General features: G+C 38.6%; 1 protein-coding gene across 2 annotated transcripts in view; it reads left to right on the forward strand.

Moving 5' to 3' along the window:
- Window positions 1-12,511, forward strand: part of NUP93 (nucleoporin 93) — a 99,187-nt gene that overhangs the window by 44,609 nt on the left and 42,067 nt on the right. The window contains exon 1 of one of the 2 annotated variants that reach the window (XM_032486360.1): window positions 1,667-1,749. The exons of the other annotated variant lie outside the window; for it this stretch is intronic. The gene's annotated coding sequence lies outside the window, so the exon portion shown is untranslated. Of the gene's footprint in view, window positions 1-1,666; window positions 1,750-12,511 lie in introns of those variants that run through there. 2 annotated transcript variants of the gene reach the window in all.

The following is a 12,511-nucleotide window of genomic DNA, read 5'->3' on the forward strand; positions in this document are numbered from 1 at the left end:
TTTAGTTTTATTTTTTTCAAGGCAGAAACGTCTGAAACATCTCAACTCTGAGCATTTAATTGGCAAAAGTTCTGATGTAACAAATATAAGTCGATTATATTTGTTTTTCTCTTAAAGCAGCAAAGTCTGTAACTTGGTTCTGCTTCTTTAATAACCAAAATGATTATTGTAAATGATTACGTAGCCAAATTCTAAATGCTAGGTAGCCAAGTTAATATTTGTATAAAAATATATTATGAAATTGGCAAATATTACATGTCCTTCAGGTTCTGCAGTATAGGTGTTGGTTTTGCAACCAACAGATTGCAGTTGTAGGATTTTGTGGGTTTTGTTTTTGAAAATGGAAAGGTCTTTCTTTCAGTTTTTCTTTTGCAGTCTGCACCATAATGACAGTCCACTACCTGGTTGGCCTGACTTTAATCATCTGTTGCCTGGTTCTCAGTGTGGTTTCATCTTTGCTTTTGCACAATGTTTCCTGTAATTGCACAGTTGTTTGCTGCATTAAATTTTCTTTTAGTGACAATAAAAAATGCGTGTTAGTATTTTAATGTAGTCTTTAATTTTCAGGTTATACATGGAGGAAAAGATCCTTTTCTGAGGAACATTTTTAAAAACCATTGCAGTGGAATGGGACTATACATTACTTACACGTCATATATTTTCCCCTAAATGTTGTACAAAGAAGTGACAGTTGAGCTGAGCATATGTTAATAAAGGTCTGCATTTTCCTGTGTCACTGACAGTTTCATTGGCTGTATATTCCTGAAATGCAAATAACCTCAGTTCTATTCAAAGCTATAATTAATCTGAATAGTTATTTAAACAGTATCAAAATCCTTTAACTGCTGAGAGGCCAAACATATAAGATGATGAATTTACTGTTCTGTTTGAGGGACAGGCAATTGATGAGGGCACAGTGATCTGAGACGCTGGTGGATGTTGGAGCGACACATTCTGAGGCTAAAATGGCAGAATCTGCCTGCTGCTGTATAAAATCTTTTAACTACCATTTATTTTAGAATCATGGCATGTGCAAATTCCTGCTGCTCAGTTAAGGGACCAGCTTCACAACTGGTGTTACAATCTGTGGCCACAGCACTGCATCACAATGCAGCAAATGCATTTTCTACTTTAACCAAACATGACAGCTGAAGCGATTATTAACCATGCAAGATGTCGGAAGTCATCAAAAATTCACATCAGAGTAATTGCAGTGGCTTGGGTCAAAAAAAAAAAAAAGTATCATAGCATTCCTTGCTACATGTTGTCTCTCCCCCTCTTAAATCTTAACTTGGTACAGTCCGTTAACAATAAAATACCCTTCTGTAACCTATAAACTGTTACTCCCATCAGTTTGTGCTTTCAAACTGATAGCTGACTTGTCTGGATTTGTGATTTGTGTGGAGCAGCACGAATGATGATGCTGTGCCCCAGGGGCTGTGTGCACCCTTTTTAAGGGGACCCTGCAATCTCATTGTCTAATTGGACTCTTTAGTGCTTCAGTCATATCAACATTAATTTGCAGGTTGTCCTCTTTTCCTTTTTCTTCTTTCTCTTTATCTCTCTTCTCTCTTTCCTCTTTCCTCTCTCCTTCTCCCCTCCTCCTCCCCCCTCTCAAATCTGGCCGTTTGAAGAGGGGAAACTTGAGCACTGGTTCTGATAGAACTCATCCCACATAGAAGGTATGGAAGAGCTGCAGTGACCAACAGCATCAACCGGTCTGTAACTCCTTACATTTGAGAGCTGCAGGTAGGATTGCCTATGTTTCATAAAGAAATTAAGATAAATGTGCCTTAGTAAATAGGTTGACAGCATGTTGTTGCAGTACCTCTGAAAGACAAGGTCTCAATTTGTTTAAAATTTTGAGATGCATTCAGAAGCATTTAACTTATTTGATAGAAAAAGTACTTGATTCTCCTGAGAATTGTTCAGATTTGTGCCTTGTCATTGTAACATTTTTCTTTTAAAAAAAAATCTTTTGGGTGGGGCAGAGAGGTATTTGCTTAAAGATTTAAATAGTTGATTATTTAGGATTTTTGCAGACTTCATCTTTAAGTAGTAAGTAGTGTGGACTTTCTTTAGGATTTTTTTAAAAAGATGCATGTGAAGTGCAGAATTCTTACATGAGGTAAAATACTAAAATAGAATTTCTCTTTGCTAAAACCAGATCCTTCTTTGGGATTATAGGTGAGTGTGTGTGTGTGTGCATGTGTGTGTAGGATGCTTTACCAAGGAATTCAGTCTATTATATTTTGTTATAGGAAGGAAGTACTATTAGAGGTATTTGGAATTATCTCACAGGAAATGCTTTAGCATAAGACTTTAAATGAGGAGAATTAAAGAGTAACGTCAAAGACGTAGATTCATAAGTATTATCAACCATAGGTACTTTAAATTAAGATAGTTACTTTTTCTATCCTAAATTCATCCTCAAACTAATATGATATGAGTCCTTTAAGTATATTTCCAGTTTTTAGTGCAGAAAATGTGATTTATGTAGGTGAAATGAAAGCTTCCTAAGTCATGTAAGCGTTATCTGGAAGGTTATAAAATTATACATGTTGCTTATGCCACTTTTAATACTGTGATTAACATCGGAGATAAAATTTTGCCTCTAATTCAGCGCTAAAAAGCAGCTTGGTTGTTGTCTTCCCTTAAAAACAAATGAAAAGAGACAATGATGTATATAGCTTTATATCCCAAGGAATGTATTTGTATCATGGGACCTGTAGGTCTGGACTTCTTTCTGAAGCATGGACTTGGAAATTGCTCACCTAGTTGAGAGATTTAGCTCCCTTCAGAGGTGTGGGACTTTCTGTACTCCTTAACAATAGGAAGACTTGAGGAGCTGTCAAGTGGGGAATGGAGGAGAGCTGCTCCGGGAAGGGAGAGGAACTGTGAAAATTTCACTTGTCTCGGTATTGGAGATCTGGCTTTACTCGTGACTAAGATTCCTTTAAAACTCTGACCCAGTGCAGCATTGCAAAGAATTGATTTCTGAGATGAGACAATGAGCTGTGGTTTGCATTTTGTAAAGATGGAGGAAACCTCTAACACTGACCCTGTGTGGGAGATGACTCAGTTATCTGTGCCTTGGTACAGTTGCAAATTATTTTCCTTTGTCTGAAGTGGGAGGATGCCAGTGCCTTCATCAGAGCTCCTTAATTTAATGTATGGGAAATGTCTCAGCCACCATTTTTAACAATTAGCTGTATCATGGTTGAGATGAGCTGGGTTCTGAAGGCAGCTGCAGGGCCATTTCATTTATGTTAGTTCTTTGGCACGAGAGCTTTGTTACTGTAAAACTCAGAAAATGAATTTGCACACTGCATAGAAGAGTTCTCTAGGAGGGTGGAGAGCATTCCCAGAAAGAAAATGGAATCCTTTTGTCTACAGTAAGTATTTCTCATACTCATATAGCGGTGAGAGGTTGAACATTTATCTTTGGTTGGATGGACAAAATAGACTTTAAAATAAACGCTGCTGATATTAAAGGTGTAACACAGAGGTTGTTAGATGTGTTTTTTTTGAATGGGTTAGAAACCAAGTGTGATATGTGTATATACTTGAAATATAGGTTTTGTAAATGATTTTAGCACATGCTTTTAATTAAATATTCATTGGTAATTTAAGTTAATGAGAGATATGAATTTACCACTAGTAAAAGATGAAAATGACACTTAAGAGAAAAAAAGAAATGTAAATATGGTGTATCTGAAAGAGTTCAGGCTTCTTTTCACTGTCTTTTACAGTTTGTTTCCATTCCTGAAGAAAATTGCTGCATTTTAGGGCTTTGTTGTTTTTTGTTTTTTAAAGAAAATGCTTCCATACTCATAATCTATAATAGCTGATTAAAATATATAGCAAAAAAAGTATTTCAACAAAACAAGATTTTATCCTAAAAGATCAGTAGGTTATTGAGGCTGTCACTCTCATTAATGGGGATAATTTTTAGTGCCTTCTGTTTAATTAATAGTTGTGACTTCAGAGCTACTTGTGGAAAACTCTTGTTTGTGATTGTAAGCCTAGAAATCTTGATTCTTAAAATTAATTAGATTTGACTCAGCTTATTCCTTTGTTCCTTTATGCTGTTACTAAGAGGAAACAAGTGGATTTTAACTTTGATTAGTGTGTTTATCTTCTTAAAGGCACTTAACCCTGAAGAATTTATAGTAAGTGTATTTTACAGTAAACTGTACCATGCAGAATTTGCTGAAAATGCTTTAGTAGCTGTTTCAGGAGTTGAATCTTTACAGAACTAGATGTCTGAGAATCCTTCTAACCTGGTATCAGATTTATAAAACCAGCTGTTCTTCCAAATCTTATTGCATTAGCTGTTCCTCCTACTCACTGAATGCCGCTTTCTCTAGCTGAGAGATCTTTTTGAAACTAGGGAAGAGGAGGATTTTCACATTTGTGTTTTCATTGAAATAGGAAGTCTCAGTTGTCCTTGAGCCCTATTTAGAATCCCACAAAGATTCCGTAAATCTTGCGTTAATCTTATGCTCGTGGCATAAGACCCTAGATCTCGATATAATTTTGTTAATCTTGAGAGGGACAATTAATATATTGTTTATTATATAGTAGAATGCAAAGGGATTCTTTTCCTTTGGTTTTTTATAAGGTTTACACTTTGAAAGAGTTTTAGGGCAGCAAATTAGAATTCCATTTTAACTGCTTCTTTGCCTGCATAAAATGTTTGGTTAGATGACATAAAAGATGTCACAAACCTTCCTTTGGAATTTTTAAAGTAAAACTTGTTTGGAGGTTGTGGTCTTAAATTTCTCTCTCTGGCTTTATGTTATTGTGTACCAGGTACTCTGGGGATATGGCAGAGACTCAGTTGCTTCCCATTTTCTTTGCCTCCACCATGGTCTACTCAAGTTTGGCTACTGGGAAGAGGCTCTCCTTTCTGGTACTTGTAGGGGATTCCTAAGTCTCTTCAATCTGGACATTTTAGCCTGGCTGGTAGGAAAGAGTCATGGTTCTTTTTGCTACAAAAAATGTATTGATATCAAACCTTTGAATGCTCTGGCAGTGCCATAATGTAGATAAGCAAGCATGTCGGCCAGCCCGCTAGGAATCATTCGTGGCACTAAGATGGCAGTGAGGAAGGAGTAAAATGGCGTCACCAGGAACACTGTGATAAGAGGTGGACCGCATGAGTCATTTCCTTCAATCAAGTTTGAAGACTCCTCTGGTAGCACTGCCTTGCCAATGTACAGTTAACTTTTTATTCTGTTAGAAGATAAAAATTTTGAGCTTTTCCTGAAATACAGACTTAATTAACACTTATATCCAGATAGCTTCCAATTGTTGCTTTTAGTAAAAATTTAAATAGATATTTTATATTAATACTTCTAAATATCCTTGCTTTGTGCTTTCTTCTTTTCTTAATGTGAAAACTTACTCCTTTCAATATAGGATGAATTTTCAGAAAACAGGACAGTATGCTTCTCCTTTATGGCAAGGTGAAACTAGCAGTTCTATGAAAATATGTTATTTATCTTTGATTCTGGTTTTCATTTTAGCTCTTTGTGGGCTTTGGTTATTTTATATACTAAATATATGTTGGCTGCCTTCAAAAACAAAGTTCATTGTATTTCTTCTGTGGTTTTAAGGTATAGGTTATTGTAGAAGTGAACTGTAGTCAGAGTGGTAGTGACAATGCTGATTTCTTACCTGTTCGCACCTTTCGTGGAGTTAGAATTTCTGGAGCTGGCCTTAAAGTTTATGTAGTGCAATCAGCTCATCTTACAGTTAAGTAAAGCAAGATTTATTGTCATTAGACAACTTTCTCAAGGTCAGACATCTGGAAAGCAGTTGATTTTGCCTACATCCAGGCCATCTGACTCCCAATCCGTGCTGTGCCTCTGCCTGCATTTGACTCTCTTTGTGGGCTTACTGGTTGATGATGGATCTAAGGGATTGAGCTTGTAGCAAAGTCTGTCTTTGTGTTAGCAACATACTCATAGAGATGTTCCTTTTCAGTCTTATTGGAAATGACTTATTGAGCTGTGCTTAGAGTCCTCCTGGCTCTTCGTAGATGATACGCATTTATAAACAAACATTTAAAACAGGATATAACCTGCAAGTAGAGCTTTCAGGTCCACTATGTTGGCTCCACATGAAGGGCGAAGTGCTTGTCTTCTGGGATGGGTTCAGGCATTATGTCCTCCCAGCAAATCACTCCTTTATCTCTAGGTGTGAGGGGGTCCCATAGTGCAGGATTGCCCCCTATCCTACTATGGGTGGGCTGGATAAAAGGTTTTAGCTCCCTGTCAGTTTCAGGCAATTTGTATTTGAAAAATGGTCTTGCCCTCTCTCCTCCTGTTGCTTGTATTTGCCATTTTAGCCGATTTCTATTAAATTTACATTTTAGCTAAAATTTACATTTTAAGCAGTGTTTCATGTTTTCTGTACGCATGGTGACAATGGTGAGTGGTGCATCCTGCAGTATTCCCTTAGCTCTGACAAGGTAAAGTCAAAACATTTCCAAACTTAAGGTTTTAGAGAGAGTGTGAAATCCCAAGTACTATTAGCAAAGGGGTACCATGACAAATTCCATTTAAGACAATAGGAAGTTACAAAAAAGAAAGTCTCTTTGTTTGTTTTAGTGGTACCCAGACAGATAAATTTTTGAAAAAGAATTTCTAAAGAAGAAACTGCAGCAAAACTAGAGCTCCCTTTCCTGTGACAGCCATGATGATCAGTGCTCCAATCCCATCAGCATAAGCAGTGCTGCATAGCGGGAGGAGCTGTGATTTTCAACTGCAGTGTAAATGACTGACACCGTGTACCAGCAGGGAATTAATATGACACGTGATTCCCAAACATTATCTTGACTAACTGGTTCCTTATGCTTGATAAGTAGAACTTGGGCTTAATCCTGAACACTATTGAAACCAGCCTAGCACACCTGACTGTCTCGGAGGTACACCCTCTACTGTCTGTCCTTCTCATGGCCCCCAAATCTTGCTTTTGTTTCCTCTTTCCGAAGGAAAAAAGACACTAGTTCGGTATTTTTTATAATACAGGGTTCTTTTAATAAGTTATTTTAGAGTAGGTTTAGGGGGCAGAGGGAGGGGACTTTGGCCATGATAAAGGCCATTATTGATGCATTCTCATTTTATACTGCAGTGCGGTTTTAGTACCCAAAGTTCTTTAAACGTGGACTGATCCATCACCAAGATGGAAATCAGTTCCCCAAAGACATATTAAAACATTTTCATCAGCCGCTAATGTATCCTCCTTATCTTATCTTCCCATCACCTGAAAGTGGCTTTGGGAGGAATATTTTTTAGATCTGTTTATACCTTTAGGTGAGGAGAGGGTTCTTCCGCTGTTTGTTTTTTTGAAGCCAGATGTACTTTGGCACTGTTTATTCCATTTGCAGAGCTAGATTGAAAAGTTTTCTCTTTAGAATCCTCCTTGTTCTTGTGTCCCCAAAGGTTAGCTCTAGCAGGGTGGGGCAAGGGGGGCAGGGTGGGACGTGGGGAGGGAGGTAGGATGCTCAGAGTTGCTGTCCTTGCTTTCTCCCCTGGGGCCACCTCAGCAGTCTGAGAGCAGTTGGCTGGCTGCCCTCCCTCCCTCCCTCTCTTGGCTTCTAGTGTTCCTGCTCCTCTGCCCCCCTCCCAGGAGTAGAGAGGATGCCAGCAGATGTCCACCTACTGCAGCGTGGCACATCCTGCTGCATCACTAGGATGCAGGCTCTGGCTTGTTTTCTGGAAGTGATGAGGTATCAGTACTGAGCTAGTCACATCCTCTCCCCAGACTTCTTGTGACCAGCAGGGAAATGTTGCGTACACAACCCTGAAAGGTTACTGCAGGTCTCTGCAAGATTTGGGAGGAGGGAGAAATCTGCTAAAAAACATTCTTTTTCCCTACTAGTTGACTAAATGGCCATCATTTTTTTATTTAACTCTTACATTGTACCCTTACTACCACTCCCCTTCTGCATGGAGTCTCCCAATAACTGAGCTGAATAGATTGCTTTCCTTTTCTGGATGGCCAGAGATAGATAATAGGGATGCCCTGGGCCCCCTAAAAGGGACAGAACTGAACTGGCTTTGCAGCAGTAGCACCAGAGACCTAAATGGCCCTCACAGGGATGCAGACCTTAACCTTGGCCTTACCTTCCCAGTGTAGCAACCAGATGTGCTTAGGCAGCCCCAGTTTGATTCCATGGTAAAGAACTAGGAAGAAGCATCTAGTAGTTATGTACCTACAGTGTATTGGCCAGGGAGGTGTGCTACACATCCTTGCTCTCCTCACTACTGCCCCACAGGAGTGACATGTCCCCATTCTCAAAGGTGACTTTCCCTTCTGGATCAAGGTGAATGCTTCTTATATTCTTTATTTACCCAGTGCTGAAAATCTTGGAAGTTGGGTGTTCATTATGTGATAGTTATTTCCTCCTCTTCCTCCCTTTCTCCTCCTCCCTCCCCCTTCTCTTCTGAGATGGGAAGGCTAATTCTTGAAGCTGTAGCCCTGAGGTCCTTGTTCCTTTTCCTCCCCCAACTACCCTCCTTCTTCCCTCTCCCTCACCCTCTCCCCTCCCCCCTCTCCCTTCTTCGTCTTGTTCTTTTGTGGGGTGGGGAGGATAATAGGGAGGGGTCCACAAAGGCTGTTAGATGGCTGTTATATGAGTGGCTCTCTCGAAGGCCTGTGGCTTTCCCAGAGTGCGCAAGTGAGGTGGAATTGTATCATGGCTATATTGGCATGCCTCTAAGAGACAGGGCATGCCAGTAAACTTGAGTCAGAATGCTACTGCGAAGGCCCTAGGTGAGTCTGGGAGGAAGTACTGCTCAGAGCTGTGTATTCTGTGTTTAAAACCTCTTTGACACATTGAGTTCTGTTCAACCTGTGAGAATTTGTAGACCATCTTGTAAACCAATTTGAATTATGGGAGCACTGATTCATTTTGCCTTAATGGGCCCAAATCCATCACATAATTAATTATGTGACCTTTTGTTTAGCCCAGTAGCACAGACCATGTACAAAATGGGACCCTGCAGACTAGCAATGACAGATGGCCTGGTCCCCACACATCAGTGGCATGTTATAGCACCAAGGTCTACCACCTGTGGCTCCAGAGCTGCCTGGTGGCGGATGGATAGGCTGAGCTGGCAAATGGTGGAACGAACCCCACAGCTACTCTCGCAGGGTCTCCTGCCACCTGCTGAATGAGGGTGGCTAGGCTTTAATACAGTAGCATTAAATATATATTAAAATTGTCCATGTCAGATCTGCCAGCTTAGCACTGCTTTCTGAAGGAATTTTTTGAAGATACATGTATTTTTTAATTTAATGCAATCTGAAAAAATATATTTAATGCAATCTGTGAACAAACAATTTAAAGTATAAAAATTTTGTAGAAAACTAGCATTGGAACTCACTCTAAATATTTGAGTTGGAAAATAAAGCTTGGATTTGCTATTTAGTCTCTATTTCTTACAAAAGGAGATTGAGTCTCTTGTGGGCCTTTTAAACTGACATTTATGTATTCTTAATTTAATACATTGATAGTGATCTAATAAAATAACCAACCATGATATAAAACCATATGAAAGTTCCCCAAATTTTGAAAATTGTCCAAATTTAAAAATGTCTGTGTTCATCTTTTGGGCTTTATCAGTAATGAACATCTCTTTGCACCTGAAAAATTCCTTGAGGCGTTCTCTGTAGGCACCACAAAGGGAACTAATGAAAAGCATGTCGCAGCATCTGATAAGCCCAGCGGCTCAGCTCGAGTGCCAGCAGGATTTCTGTTGTGCTCATCTGAAAACAATATCTTGCTTTGTCCTTCCTCACTTTCTCCTTAAGTAGCAGTTTCACCTTTGTGAAAATTTCACCCAAGAGAAGGTTTCAGAAGAGATCATTCATTCAGAAATTGGGAAGAAGTTTTGGGAGAGGGAGGTTATGGGTATTTTACCTAGAATGAGTTGAAGCAAAATAATGGGTATAGCTCGCATTCCTGACCTGACAGAAGTGAGACAATTCTCCATTTCACTGTCTAAAGTCCTAAGGAATGCTTGCCGCGCTTATGGAAATTCTTGCTTCATCTTGGAGCAGACGCTCCTGATTCTTCTAATTTTTAAATTTATTTTTGGCTCTGCTCAGTTTTCTTTCCTTCTTCATTGCTTTCCTAGCTGTTGCTTGTGTCTTGGCAGTGTTTTTTTCAACCACAGTGACCATTATCTACAGTCACTGCTTACTTGTTAATATTATTTTTAATTGGAATGTTAGTTACTGACTTCCTATTAATTTGTATATATTGCTCATATTAAACAAAAGCTGGTACAAGATTTTTTATAGCTCTCACCATGTGTTTTTGTCTCATGTCAGATAGCTTCTGGTAGAAAGTTGGGCTTGCTGTGGCTGCCTCACTGTAAATTTTGACAGGGTGGGTTGCTGGTCAGTCTGCTGAAGGGAAGAGACCTAGAATGGTCTTCGTGTTTTGAGGCTTTTGTAAAATATGGCTTTTGTTCTGTGTGGCCAACTTGGACTAATTATTTTATGGTTTTTGTTTTGTTTTTTTAATGGTCAGGAAATCTGTGTGTTCTTCAGTTCAAACCGTTTACGTAACTATTCAACGTATCACTTATTTGTTGTTGGAGAAAAGCAAAGAACTCTGAAAGAATCAATGCAAGCTCTTTTTGTGCCATTGTACTTTGCGAGCTGAAGTGACTACTGAAATTTTTCTCACAGAGACCCTTATTTCTTGAAGTTTTCACTTTTGGAAAACAAATAAGCTAAGAGAATTTAACCATTTGATAAAAACAAACATCCTTTTGCCCACTCGCTTCTTCTGCAGTCTCTTGTATTCTGAAACCCAGAGTCTACTTGGTGATCAAAATAAGGCAGTTTTTCATGCTTATCTTCCTTAACCTGAGCCATTTGAAAGCCAGTTTGGCTGCCAGGTCCCCATGATATGACCACACATTTGATAGGAGAATCATCTTACCTTGCAATTACATTCTGGGTGTTCTCAGCCAGCATATATTGCAGGGCAGCCTGCGTCCTCTGTTAAAGCTGGAACATGTGGCTGGAGATATTGCTTGTGCAGATGTACATTGTTTATTGTTCCATAGCAATAAATAAAATATTTTGGAATGCTATGGAGCTGACAGTCTAGAGCAATTATTTCTCCAGCTTTTTTGTCTGTGATCCATAGTAAGAAATGTATTTTATACCATGACCCACTTCATACATACAAGTAAGTATATATAACTGAAAACAAAGTCTCACAAAACAGTATTTACCCATACCATATATCTTTGTTGTATTTTATTTTGTTTAAAAAAATACTGGTTAACCAACAAGAGCCTACTTTATAGCATAGGGAATTATACCGAATATCTTATAATAACCTATAATGAAAAGAATATGATAAATAATAGATTTATATATGTGTGTAACTGAACCACTTTGTTGTACACCTGAAACATTGTAAATCAACTGTACTTCAATTTTTAAAAATGAAAAAAAAAATGACCGAGAAATGAAAAAAAAAATGCTGGTTGATTTCATGACCCAATTATGAGTTCTGACCCTCATTTTGAAAAACTCCATTCTTAAGGAACACTCAAAACTTGACATTTATTGTTTCATTCCTTGCCTAACTATGTGAGGTGGGGGAGGAAAGGAATAAATATGCAAGCATAAAATAGCTGTTTATCCCATCTTGACTTGCTGTGACTTATGAGGGAGAGCATGGTAGAGTGGAAAAGGTAAAAAGGGGGTTAGAAAATTTGGATTCTAAGTTGAACTTTGTTACCTTATGAACCAAGTGATCTTAATATGGAACCACACATTTTAGAGTTGGTAGAAGCTCTGGAAACCATCTTACACAGCCCTTTCAATGTTTAAACCTATGTTAAGAATATACTTTAAAGGATGATCCAACTAAGTAGTATTGGGAGACAGTTTAGCATTGCATTAAAAGTGAGGGCTAGAACCAGATGTGTGTTAACACACACCTAGCACAAAGTAATCACCGTATCCATGTAAGTGTTAGCTCTTATTAGTACTGGTAGAAGAATTAGTATTCTCTGAGCCTTCAGCTTCATCATCTGCAAAGGGGAACTAATAACTGATGAGGGAAACAAATTTAAGAATATTTTGCTCACCTCCTGGACGCCATCCTTCTAGAGAAAAAAGGAAACTTGTCTTTATTTTCTAAATTTAGAAATTTACTGTTCCTTAAGTATTTCAGAGATGGTTGTTCTCTTAATTAAGAGTTAGAGCTGTGTTTGAATTCTGCCTCTGCCTGTTCCGGGTCGAGAACCCTTGTCAAATTAGTTAAATGCTGAAATTTGTTTCTTACCTATAAGATGGGATTAGGGGGGCGATGGGGAGTTGAGTGACCATGTCTGTTCTTTAATATTGTTAAAAGATTAGCAATAATGTCTTTGAATTGCTCAGAGCAGTGTCTGGTCCTTAATTGAATCCTGAATGGGAGCTGTTATGTTACAGAAAGTTTCAAACCAAAACCAATTCACGGAGCCAG

Source organism: Camelus ferus, chromosome 9, assembly GCF_009834535.1.
Source record: "Camelus ferus isolate YT-003-E chromosome 9, BCGSAC_Cfer_1.0, whole genome shotgun sequence".
In the NCBI taxonomy this organism is placed as follows: Eukaryota; Metazoa; Chordata; class Mammalia; order Artiodactyla; family Camelidae; genus Camelus; species Camelus ferus.